We start from the raw sequence: 13,611 nt of genomic DNA on the forward strand, positions 1-13,611 counted from the left end.
AAGTTCTAACGGGTCTCAAAATTTTTATTAGATTCTAATAAGTAAATAATAAAAGTATAACAGTTAACCAATAAAAGGTTTGTCTGTTATCGTTAAAAGAACTTAACTAAAACATTTGCACTATACATTAGTTATATAGGTCCTAAAAAGTGCCTTGTGAACTATATGGTGCAAAATGTTTAATTCACATTGCAAAAAGTTCTAACGGGTCTCAAAATGTTTATTAGAGTCTAATAAGTAAATAAGAAAAGTATAACAGTTATTCAATAAAAGGTTTGTTTGTTATCGTTAAAAGAACTTAACTAAAACATTTGCACTATACATTAGTTATATAGGTCCTAAAAAGTGCCTTGTGAACTATATGGTGAAAAATATTTAATTCATATTGCAAAAAGTTTTAACGGGTCTCAAAATGTTTATTAGAGTCTAATAAGTAAATGATAAAAGTATAATAGTTAACCAATAAAAGGTTTGTCTGTTATCGTTAAAAGAACTTAACTAAAACATTTGCACTATACATTAGTTATATAGGTCCTAAAAAGTGCCTTGTGAACTATATGGTGCAAAATGTGCAATTCACATTGCAAAAAGTTCTAACGGGTCTCAAAATGTTTATTAGAGTCTAATAAGTAAATAATAAAAGTATAACAGTTAACCAATAAAAGGTTTGTCTGTTATCGTCAAAAGAACTTAACTAAAACATTTGCACTATACATTAGTTATAAAGGTCCTAAAAAGTGCCTTGTGAACTATATGGTGCAAAATGTTTAATTCACATTGCAAAAAGTTCTAACGGGTCTCAAAATGTTTATTGGAGTCTAATAAGTAAATAATAAAAGTATAACAGTTAACCAATAAATGGTTTGTCTGTTATCGTTAAAAGAACTTAACTAAAACATTTGCACTATACATTAGTTATATAGGTCCTAAAAAGTGCCTTGTGAACTATATGGTGCAAAATGTTTAATTCACATTGCAAAAAGTTCTAACGGGTCTCAAAATGTTTATTAGAGTCTAATAAGTAAATAATAAAAGTATAACAGTTAACCAATAAAAGGTTTGTCTGTTATCGTTAAAAGAACTTAACTAAAACATTTGCACTATACATTAGTTATATAGGTCCTAAAAATTGCCTTGTGAACTACACATTGCAAAATGTTTAATTCACATTGCAAAAAGTTCTAACGGGTCTCAAAATGTTTATAAGAGTCTAATAAGTAAATAATAAAAGTATAACAGTTAACCAATAAAAGGTTTGTCTGTTATCGTTAAAAGAACTTAACTAAAACATTTGCACTATACATTAGTTATATAGGTCCTAAAAAGTGCCTTGTGAACTATATGGTGCAAAATGTTTAATTCACATTGCAAAAAGTTCTAACGGGTCTCAAAATGTTTATTAGAGTCTAATAAGTAAATAATAAAAGTATAACAGTTAACCAATAAAAGGTTTGTCTGTTATCGTTAAAAGAACTTAACTAAAACATTTGCACTATATATTAGTTATATAGGTCCTAAAAAGTGCCTTGTGAACTATATGGTGCAAAATGTTTAATTCACATTGCAAAAAGATCTAACGGGTCTCAAAATGTTTATTGGAGTCTAATAAGTAAATGATAAAAGTATAACAGTTAACAAATAAAAGGTTTGTCTCTTGTCGTTAAAAGAACTTAACTAAAATATTTGCACTATACATTAGTTATATAGGTCCTAAAAAGTGCCTTGTGAACTATATGGTGAAAAATGTTTAATTCACATTGCAAAAAGTTCTAACGGGTCTCAAAATGTTTATTAGAGTCTAATAAGTAAATAATAAAAGTATAACAGTTAACCAATAAAAGGTTTGTCTGTTATCGTTAAAAGAACTTAACTAAAACATTTGCACTATACATTAGTTATATAGGTCCTAAAAAGTGCCTTTGTGAACTATATGGTGAAAAATGTTTAATTCACATTGCAAAAAGTTCTAACGGGTCTCAAAATGTTTATTAGATTCTAATAAGTATATAATAAAAGTATAACAGTTAACAAATAAAAGGTTTGTCTCTTATCGTTAAAAGAACTTAACTAAAACATTTGCACTATACATTAGTTATATGGGTCCTAAAAAGTGCCTTGTGAACTATATGGTGCAAAATGTTTAATTCACATTGCAAAAAGTTCTAACGGGTCTCAAAATGTTTATTAGAGTCTAATAAGTAAATAATAAAAGTATAACAGTTAACCAATAAAAGGTTTGTCTCTGATCGTTAAAAGAACTTAACTAAAACATTTGCACTATACATTAGTTATATAGGTCCTAAAAAGTGCCTTTGTAAACTATATGGTGAAAAATGTTTAATTCACATTGCAAAAAGTTCTAACGGGTCTCAAAATTTTTATTAGATTCTAATAAGTAAATAATAAAAGTATAACAGTTAACCAATAAAAGGTTTGTCTGTTATCGTTAAAAAACTTAACTAAAACATTTGCACTATACATTAGTTATATAGGTCCTAAAAAGTGCCTTGTGAACTATATGGTGCAAAATGTTTAATTCACATTGCAAAAAGTTCTAACGAGTCTCAAAATGTTTATTAGAGTCTAATAAGTAAATAAGAAAAGTATAACAGTTATTCAATAAAAGGTTTGTCTGTTATCGTTAAAAGAACTTAACTAAAACATTTGCACTATACATTAGTTATATAGGTCCTAAAAAGTGCCTTGTGAACTATATGGTGAAAAATATTTAATTCACATTGCAAAAAGTTCTAACGGGTCTCAAAATGTTTATTAGAGTCTAATAAGTAAATGATAAAAGTATAATAGTTAACCAATAAAAGGTTTGTCTGTTATCGTTAAAAGAACTTAACTAAAACATTTGCACTATACATTAGTTATATAGGTCCTAAAAAGTGCCTTGTGAACTATATGGTGCAAAATGTTTAATTCACATTGAAAAAAGTTCTAACGGGTCTCAAAATGTTTATTAGAGTCTAATAAGTAAATAAGAAAAGTATAACAGTTAACCAATAAAAGGTTTGTCTGTTATCGTCAAAAGAACTTAACTAAAACATTTGCACTATACATTAGTTATAAAGGTCCTAAAAAGTGCCTTGTGAACTATATGGTGCAAAATGTTTAATTCACATTGCAAAAAGTTCTAACGGGTCTCAAAATGTTTATTGGAGTCTAATAAGTAAATAATAAAAGTATAACAGTTAACCAATAAAAGGTTTGTCTGTTATCGTTAAAAGAACTTAACTAAAACATTTGCACTATACATTAGTTATATAGGTCCTAAAAAGTGCCTTGTGAACTATATGGTGCCAAATGTTTAATTCACATTGCAAAAAGTTCTAACGGGTCTCAAAATGTTTATTAGAGTCTAATAAGTAAATAATAAAAGTATAACAGTTAACCAATAAAAGGTTTGTCTGTTATCGTTAAAAGAACTTAACTAAAACATTTGCACTATACATTAGTTATATAGGTCCTAAAAAGTGCCTTGTGAACTACACATTGCAAAATGTTTAATTCACATTGCAAAAAGTTCTAACGGGTCTCAAAATGTTTATAAGAGTCTAATAAGTAAATAATAAAAGTATAACAGTTAACCAATAAAAGGTTTGTCTGTTATCGTTAAAAGAACTTAACTAAAACATTTGCACTATACATTAGTTATATAGGTCCTAAAAAGTGCCTTGTGAACTATATGGTGAAAAATGTTTAATTCACATTGCAAAAAGTTCTAACGTGTCTCAAAATGTTTATTAGAGTCTAATAAGTAAATAATAAAGGTATAATAGTTAACCAATAAAAGGTTTGTCTCTTATCGTTAAAAGAACTTAACTAAAACATTTGCACTATACATTAGTTATTTCGGTCCTAAAAAGTGCCTTGTGAACTATATGGTGCAAAATGTTTAATTCACATTGCAAAAAGTTCTAACGGGTCTCAAAATGTTTATTAGAGTCTAATAAGTAAATAATAAAAGTATAACAGTTAACCAATAAAAGGTTTGTCTGTTATCGTTAAAAGAACTTAACTAAAACATTTGCACTATATATTAGTTATATAGGTCCTAAAAAGTGCCTTGTGAACTATATGGTGCAAAATGTTTAATTCACATTGCAAAAAGATCTAACGGGTCTCAAAATGTTTATTGGAGTCTAATAAGTAAATGATAAAAGTATAACAGTTTACAAATAAAAGGTTTGTCTCTTGTCGTTAAAAGAACTTAACTAAAACATTTGCACTATACATTAGTTATATAGGTCCTAAAAAGTACCTTGTGAACTATATGGTGAAAAATGTTTAATTCACATTGCAAAAAGTTCTAACGGGTCTCAAAATGTTTATTAGAGTCTAATAAGTAAATAATAAAAGTATAACAGTTAACCAATAAAAGGTTTGTCTGTTATCGTTAAAAGAACTTAACTAAAACATTTGCACTATACATTAGTTATATAGGTCCTAAAAAGTGCCTTTGTGAACTATATGGTGAAAAATGTTTAATTCACATTGCAAAAAGTTCTAACGGGTCTCAAAATGTTTATTAGAGTCTAATAAGTAAATAAGAAAAGTATAACAGTTAACCAATAAAAGGTTTGTCTCTTATCGTTAAAAGAACTTAACTAAAACATTTGCACTATACATTAGTTATATAGGTCCTAAAAAGTGCCTTGTGAACTATATGGTAAAAAATATTTAGATCACATTGCAAAAAGTTCTAACGGGTCTCAAAATGTTTATTAGATTCTAATAAGTAAATAATAAAAGTATAACAGTTAACCAATAAAAGGTTTGTCTGTTATCGTTAAAAGAACTTAACTAAAACATTTGCACTATACATTAGTTATATAGGTCCTAAAAAGTGCCTTGTGAACTATATGGTGAAAAATATTTAATTCACATTGCAAAAAGTTCTAACGGGTCTCAAAATGTTTATTAGAGTCTAATAAGTAAATAAGAAAAGTATAACAGTTAACCAATAAAAGGTTTGTCTCTTATCGTTAAAAGAACTTAACTAAAACATTTGCACTATACATTAGTTATATAGGTCCTAAAAAGTGCCTTGTGAACGATATGGTGCAAAATGTTTAATTCACATTGCAAAAAGATCTAACGGGTCTCAAAATGTTTATTAGAGTCTAATAAGTAAATGATAAAAGTATAACAGTTAACAAATAAAAGGTTTGTCTGTTATCGTTAAAAGAACTTAACTAAAACATTTGCACTATACATTAGTTATATAGGTCCTAAAAAGTGCCTTGTGAACTATATGGTGCAAAATGTTTAATTCACATTGCAAAAAGTTCTAACGGGTCTCAAAATGTTTATTAGAGTCTAATAAGTAAATGATAAAAGTATAACAGTTAACAAATAAAAGGTTTGTCTCTTATCGTTAAAAGAACTTAACTAAAACATTTGCACTATACATTAGTTATGTAGGTCCTAAAAAGTGCCTTGTGAACTATATGGTGCAAAATGTTTAATTCACATTGCAAAAAGTTCTAACCGGTCTCAAAATGTTTATTAGAGTCTAATAAGTAAATAATAAAAGTATAACAGTTAACCAATAAAAGGTTTGTCTGTTATCGTTAAAAGAACTTAACTAAAACATTTGCACTATACATTAGTTATATAGGTCCTAAAAAGTGCCTTGTGAACTATATGGTGCAAAATGTTTAATTCACATTGCAAAAAGATCTAACGGGTCTCAAAATGTTTCTTGGAGTCTAATAAGTAAATGATAAAAGTATAACAGTTAACAAATAAAAAGTTTGTCTCTTATCGTTAAAAGAACTTAACTAAAACATTTGCACTATACATTAGTTATATAGGTCCTAAAAAGTGCCTTTGTGAACTATATGGTGAAAAATGTTTAATTCACATTGCAAAAAGTTCTAACGGGTCTCAAAATGTTTATTAGAGTCTAATAAGTAAATAATAAAAGTATAACAGTTTACAAATAAAGGGTTTGTCTCTTATCGTTAAAAGAACTTAACTAAAACATTTGCACTATACATTAGTTATATAGGTCCTAAAAAGTGCCTTGTGAACTATATGGTGCAAAATGTTTAATTCACATTGCAAAAAGTTCTAACGGGTCTCAAAATGTTTATTAGAGTCTAATAAGTAAATAAGAAAAGTATAACAGTTAACCAATAAAAGGTTTGTCTCTTATCGTTAAAAGAACTTAACTAAAACATTTGCATTATACATTAGTTATATAGGTCCTAAAAAGTGCCTTGTGAACTATATGGTGAAAAATATTTAATTCACATTGCAAAAAGTTCTAACGGGTCTCAAAATGTTTATTAGATTCTAATAAGTAAATAATAAAAGTATAACAGTTAACCAATAAAAGGTTTGTCTGTTATCGTTAAAAGAACTTAACTAAAACATTTGCACTATACATTAGTTATATAGGTCCTAAAAAGTGCCTTTGTGAACTATATGGTACAAAATGTTTAATTCACATTGCAAAAAGTTCTAACGGGTCTCAAAATGTTTATTAGAGTCTAATAAGTAAATAAGAAAAGTATAACAGTTAACCAATAAAAGGTTTGTCTCTTATCGTTAAAAGAACTTAACTAAATCATTTGCACTATACATTAGTTATATAGGTCCTAAAAAGTGCCTTGTGAACTATATGGTGAAAAATATTTAATTCACATTGCAAAAAGTTCTAACGGGTCTCAAAATGTTTATTAGAGTCTAATAAGTAAATAAGAAAAGTATAACAGTTAACCAATAAAAGGTTTGTCTCTTATCGTTAAAAGAACTTAACTAAAACATTTGCACTATACATTAGTTATATAGGTCCTAAAAAGTGCCTTGTGAACGATATGGTGCAAAATGTTTAATTCACATTGCAAAAAGTTCTAACGGGTCTCAAAATGTTTATTAGAGTCTAATAAGTAAATGATAAAAGTATAACAGTTAACAAATAAAAGGTGTGTCTGTTATCGTTAAAAGAACTTAACTAAAACATTTGCACTATACATTAGTTATATAGGTCCTAAAAAGTGCCTTGTGAACTATATGGTGCAAAATGTTTAATTCACATTGCAAAAAGTTCTAACGGGTCTCAAAATGTTTATTAGAGTCTAATAAGTAAATGATAAAAGTATAACAGTTAACAAATAAAAGGTTTGTCTCTTATCGTTAAAAGAACTTAACTAAAACATTTGCACTATACATTAGTTATTTCGGTCCTAAAAAGTGCCTTGTGAACTATATGGTGCAAAATGTTTAATTCACATTGCAAAAAGTTCTAACGGGTCTCAAAATGTTTATTAGGGTCTAATAAGTAAATAATAAAAGTATAACAGTTAACCAATAAAAGGTTTGTCTCTTATCGTTAAAAGAACTTAACTAAAACATTTGCACTATACATTAGTTATATAGGTCCTAAAAAGTGCCTTGTGAACTATATGGTGCAAAATGTTTAATTCACATTGCAAAAAGTTCTAACGGGTCTCAAAATGTTTATTAGAGTCTAATAAGTAAATAATAAAAGTATAATAGTTAACCAATAAATGGTTTGTCTGTTATCGTTAAAAGAACTTAACTAAAACCTTTGCACTATACATTAGTTATATAGGTCCTCAAAAGTGCCTTGTGAACTATATGGTGCAAAATGTTTAATTCACATTGCAAAAAGTTCTAACGGGTCTCAAAATGTTTATTAGAGTCTAATAAGTAAATAATAAAATTATAACAGTTAACCAATAAAAGGTTTGTCTGTTATCGTTAAAAGAACTTAACTAAAACATTTGCACTATACATTAGTTATATAGGTCCTAAAAAGTGCCTTGTGAACTATATGGTGCCAAATGTGCAATTCACATTGCAAAAAGTTCTAACGGGTCTCAAAATGTTTATTAGAGTCTAATAAATACATAAGAAAAGTATAACAGTTAACCAATAAAAGGTTTGTCTGTTATCGTTAAAAGAACTTAACTAAAACATTTGCACTATACATTAGTTATATAGGTCCTAAAAAGTGCCTTGTGAACTATATGGTGCAAAATGTTTAATTCACATTGCAAAAAGTTCTAACGGGTCTCAAAATGTTTATTAGAGTCTAATAAGTAAATGATAAAAGTATAACAGTTAACCATTAAAAGGTTTGTCTGTTATCGTTAAAATAACTTAACTAAAACATTTGCACTATACATTAGTTATATAGGTCCTAAAAAGTGCCTTGTGAAATCTATGGTGCAAAATGACTAATTCACATTCCTAAAAGTTCTAACGCGTCTCAAAATGTTTATTAGAGTCTAATAAGTAAATAAGAAAAGTATAACAGTTAACCAATAAAAGGTTTGTCTCTTATCGTTAAAAGAACTTAACTACAACATATGGACTATACAATCAGTTTTATATGTTATAAGAAAACCCTTGCGAACTATATGGTGCAAAAATTTTAGTTCACGTTCCTAAACGTTCTTACGCGTCTCTAAAGGTTTATTAGAGTCTAATAAGTAAATAATAAAAGTATAACAGTTAACCAATAAAAGGTTTGTCTCTTATCGTTAAAAGAACTTAACTACAACATATGGACTATACAATCAGTTTTATATGTTATAAGAAAACCCTTGCGAACTATATGGTGCAAAAAGTTTAGTTCACGTTCCTAAATGTTCTTTCCCGTCTCTAAAGGTTTATTAGAGTCTAATAAGTATAGAACGGGAGTACAACAGTTAACCAATAAAAGGTTTGTCTGTTAGCGTTAAAAAAACCTAACTAAATGATTGGTACTATACTTTATAACAGTTAACTAGTTACAAAGACGACCCTTGTGAACTAACTGGTACAATCTGTTTAATTGACGTTCCCAAAGGTTCTAACGCACGTGTAATTTTTTATTAGAACTTAACAAGTTGGCAAAAGGAGTAAATCTGCTAAACAATGAAAGAATCGTTTAGGAACTTCAAAACATCTTAATTTCAAGTTATTCACTGTGTAACAGACAAACATCTATAAAATTGTGAACTAATTGGTGCAAAATGTTTAACTGATGTTCGTTAAAGATATTACCTGTCTGGAAATGATTAGAGGAATCTAACAAATAAGCAACATTAGGAACTTTAAAACAACTTTATTTCAACTTATGCGCTTTGTATTCGTTAAGTTGCTACAAAAAAGAACCTTGGTCTAATTGGTGCTTATTGTTTAAGTGATGGTCGTTAAAGATGTAACCGGTCTCCAAATGATTAGAATTGCCTAACAAGTTACTAACTGGAGTATGGTTTACAGTTTCGTTGTATATCAGAATTAACTTAATAAATTGCCATCTAAATTTTAAGAATTATGAGAAGGATGCGAATCCTGTCTAGATTTGTCTTAGACTTCAGTTAATATGTTACAGTATTATTAAATACTGAAAATCTGATGAATTTCGCTTTTAATGCTTTTTATTATTATTAGTTAAGACAACATGAGAAAATACAACAATACTATTGTCCAAGGAAAGGATTGTAAGAACCAAATTGTCAACAAGCACATCTCTTTACATTACACGAACAATTTAAGGGAACAACCAAATCGTTCTTGACGATACATATTCGTTTACATTTTCCAACTTTATTATAGTGTCTAAGAGCATTGCATGCAAGGGTACATATATACAATGAAGGAGAAATTAAAGAATCAGAATACCAACTTGAGGCAGAATACATTTATCAAAACAGGAAATAATTTAGAATTTTAGATTCGATGATTTATAATTTAGGTGACCATTCTATTGATTAATGATTTATGAAAGAAACTAAGTTTTAATAAACGCTGTCTATTTTTACAATAATAATGCGATTAATTATCAGCTGCGACCAGGGGTGTACATAGTGCCGGAAAATATTCAGAACGCAGTTCAGAATAACAGTTTAGTAACCGATGATGTTTTACATTCTCCAAACCGTCCACAACGCATTAAACGTAGACCTTGTTTTTACCCAGATGTTGAAAGGTAGAATACGATAATAGACGCATCTTTTCACTTCACTCGCGCACGTATATGTAAAGTTATTAATAGCAAATTTTTGTGTTTTTGTGTTCGTGTTTTTATACGTGTTTTTATATTGAGATCAAATATTTTTATATTGTTATATTCTTTTGTTTATACTAAAATTTTACAGTTTAAGTGTGTCACTATTTGTGGTTTGAGTGTCTATTTAAGTGATCGTTTGTTGCACGTCATTTTTGCATTATTCACTTGCTAGTTTTTACTTCGTTGGTTTCTGTAAGACATGCGTTATACTCCTGGGTAAAACATTTATTGATTGTCTACAGTTATGTGGGAAGGAGGAGAGTGTTACACTTGTTTTGTCCTGTATCTGTTACATTTCTCCCTTGCGGCCGATTGCGCGTTTCCGTGGTTAATTAAGCACATGTGTCTTTTTATCGAGGTGTGTCCGACAAGTAGTTACACTGACAGTTTTGTATTGGAGCTCCTGAAATGAGCTGTGTGAACAGGAACTTGACTTAACTGATTTTAAATAAAAGATGTGCCTGTAATTCTAAGAGTGAGAACAACAAAACGTAACACAATCAAAGAATTGACCAGAAACTTCAAAACAACTTAATTACAACTCATGCACTTCGTAACTGTCAAATAGCAACAAAAAACAACTTGTGAAGTAATTAGTACAATCTGTTTAGATGATGGTCGTTAAAGATGTAACCGGTCTCGAAATGATTAGAAGAATATAACAAGTAACCAACAAGTGTACAACTGGTAACCACTAAAAAGAATTTGCTAGGATCTCCAAAACAACTTAATTACATTTTATGCACTTTACAACTTTGTTTAAGTGACGTTCGTTAAAGAAGTAAAGCTTCTCTAAAGGTTTGAAAGGAATTAACAAGTACGAAAAATAAGTACAATTGAAAAACAAATAAAATAATTGGCTAGGAACTGCAAAACAACTTTATTTCATTTTATGCACTTTAAAATAGTTAAATTGCTATCCAAAAAGAACTTGTGATCTTTTTACGTTCTTATTTAACTGACGTTCATTAAAATAGCAAAGATTTTCTAAACCTTTAAAAGGGTTTAACAAGCTAGAAACAAGGGTACAGCTGACATTCATTCAAAAAATTTGCTCGGAACTTCAAGACAACTTAATTACAACTTATGCACTTTATAACAGTTGTTTGATTTCCTGGCCCTCTTCCTAGGTTGTTTGTTTTCAAAGTCAATAACATTAACACCAATAACTTTTTAGTATTCAATTGTTGGCTTTTTCTTTATAGAAGTTGAGAATGTTATGTCGTTGTAGTTTAAAGTATCAATTTCTTCATAGTGTCTTATCTTTTGACCATTTTTCAGTTTGTGTCGGTTTCAAATGCCAAGTCTAATTATGGACATTTCATCAATATCGTCCAATGTAAAGCATTGAACCCAGGGAATTGTTTTATTTCATTACCGAAGGAACTCAAAAAGTCTAAAAAAATCTGATTAACATTAAAATGGAAAACAACAAATGCTTTTAGTGGTGTATGGTCGATTCTGAGCCTTCACTAAGACATGTTTCATTTTTTATTATTATTTGACTAATTGCGTTGTGGCGGTCGTGATAATAAATTTAAATAAGTTACATAATTGGCATTTTATAAGCGATTGTGTGTTCTCCAGTTAGATGCAATTGAATATTTAAACAGGTGTATTATTCTTGCTTAATCTGTTAATCAAAACATTGTAGCGCCAAATCGACATACTGACCTAGAATGTTGAAGTGTTTCAAGTAGCATTGTATTTTACGGCGTAACGTTTGATGATACTTTGGTGAAAAGGTTAGATGACGTTGAATAATAGGTATTACATATGTTACACGTGGTGTGAGGCAAGCAACTTGTATTTCGCTGATTGGATGGTATGTTTCGATATAAAAGCTTAGGCTTGGTTAAAATGAGATGGCTAGTTTCTTCAGTCGCTTCGTTTCCAGTTTGTCTTTTGTGACCTTCTGGCTTATTCAATTGAAGTGAATGCTCTATTCGAATGTGAAATGGTGATGAAATTGTTTTTGATGTGACTACGACTATATTTTCGGACAATATAACAATTTAGACTTTATGAATGTTGTGCTGATTTAAAGAAACAATTAGAGAAAGCATACGCAACGGAGTCAAAGACAAAATAGTCTAGGAGTCCTAAAAGAAGCCTTTGGCTTTAGGCCAACCTTAAAGCAATCCACATTACCATCCCCACAGCGTCTCGCAACCTTTCGTCAGCATCTTCTTCGTTGAATACGACAGATGCTTTACTATTAAAGTATGCTTGTTTCGTAATGAATTTGTCGTTCGTCAATAATTTTTCTTGTACAACTGCATTTGTTTTCATCAGCTGTTGGAATGAATATTTATCATCAACAATATCTAATTAGTAAGACTTCGCAAAGTTATTTATCGATGTGAGCAATAAACTTGCTTTGATAATTATTTTTTGAGAATAGAGTCTCTTGATTAGGTCAAAAGATTTAGAAGTTTTAATGCTTTGTAGTACGCAATCCATAACCAATTTGCAAAATCATTTATTTTTCTCTGGACAGCAGATGCGACTTTTCTAACTTCCTTTGCAGCCTCGGACGCTATTGTTTTAAGCGTGATGCTTATCTTTTAAATGGTGTATGTTTCAATACTGGTGTTTGTTTGAATACCTAGTAAGCTACTGGTTTATCTAAAATATTAGTTTTTTTATTGGTCCAGTACCATATGAATCAGTTCAAATTTGTTGCGACTCTATTTATAGTTAAGCTGCTTTGATCTATAAGGTGCATTTTTTCTTCAAAGAAAATTAACCATAGACCCATAACTTACAACGTTTAACGTAAGCATCATGTCTTTCATCAAAATAACATTCTTCAGGGTTTGGTTCAATTGGATTGTAAATTTGATTAAAACAACGTAATTCTTTATGATTCATTTTATAAAATTGTTTGTTAATTTTTGTTTTTAATTGATATGATATGTTTCCATACCATTGAATCTTCGATAACTGCACTTTTTTTGGATTTTTAACCATATATTCTTTTATTGTGATAAGATAATTATTATGAGTGGAAGGAATTAAGGAATCACATTAAACATCCGTCATTTTATGTCTAATAGCCTACTTTTATTATGAAATTTCCAAAATTCTTTCCTAGTCCTTGGGTTTTCTTTTAAAAATACAATATAATCTTGATATATTTTCTGCTCTATCTGTGATTTTAGTTTTAATTTCTTCTTCATACCCAACATCTGGTTCTTTTCGTTTTAGAAAATTTAAAAGTTCTCTGTTCTTACGACTGTCATCATAACTTGTAACAGTTTCTGGTTTAACGTTATCGTAACTTTTACCGTTAGTTCATATTTCAATTCTTTCTTGTTCCGTAAAATAAATTAAATCTAGTTTCAAAAGATTTTTCAATTTGTCTTCATATTCTTGTTTTGACTTAATTAATTGTTTTTTCGCTGTATGTTTGTCAATATTTGCTTTTTTTCTCCAAAGAACTGATTTATATTCATCAATTTTCCTCGTTGTTGATATTACATGTAGGCTAGCCTAATCTGTGATCAATTAAAGCAAGGTTTTTCTGTAAAGGATTCACGCGTGCCGTCCCATCTTGGTTCACCATGTTT

Source organism: Clavelina lepadiformis, chromosome 9, assembly GCF_947623445.1.
Source record: "Clavelina lepadiformis chromosome 9, kaClaLepa1.1, whole genome shotgun sequence".
NCBI lineage: Eukaryota > Metazoa > Chordata > Ascidiacea > Aplousobranchia > Clavelinidae > Clavelina > Clavelina lepadiformis.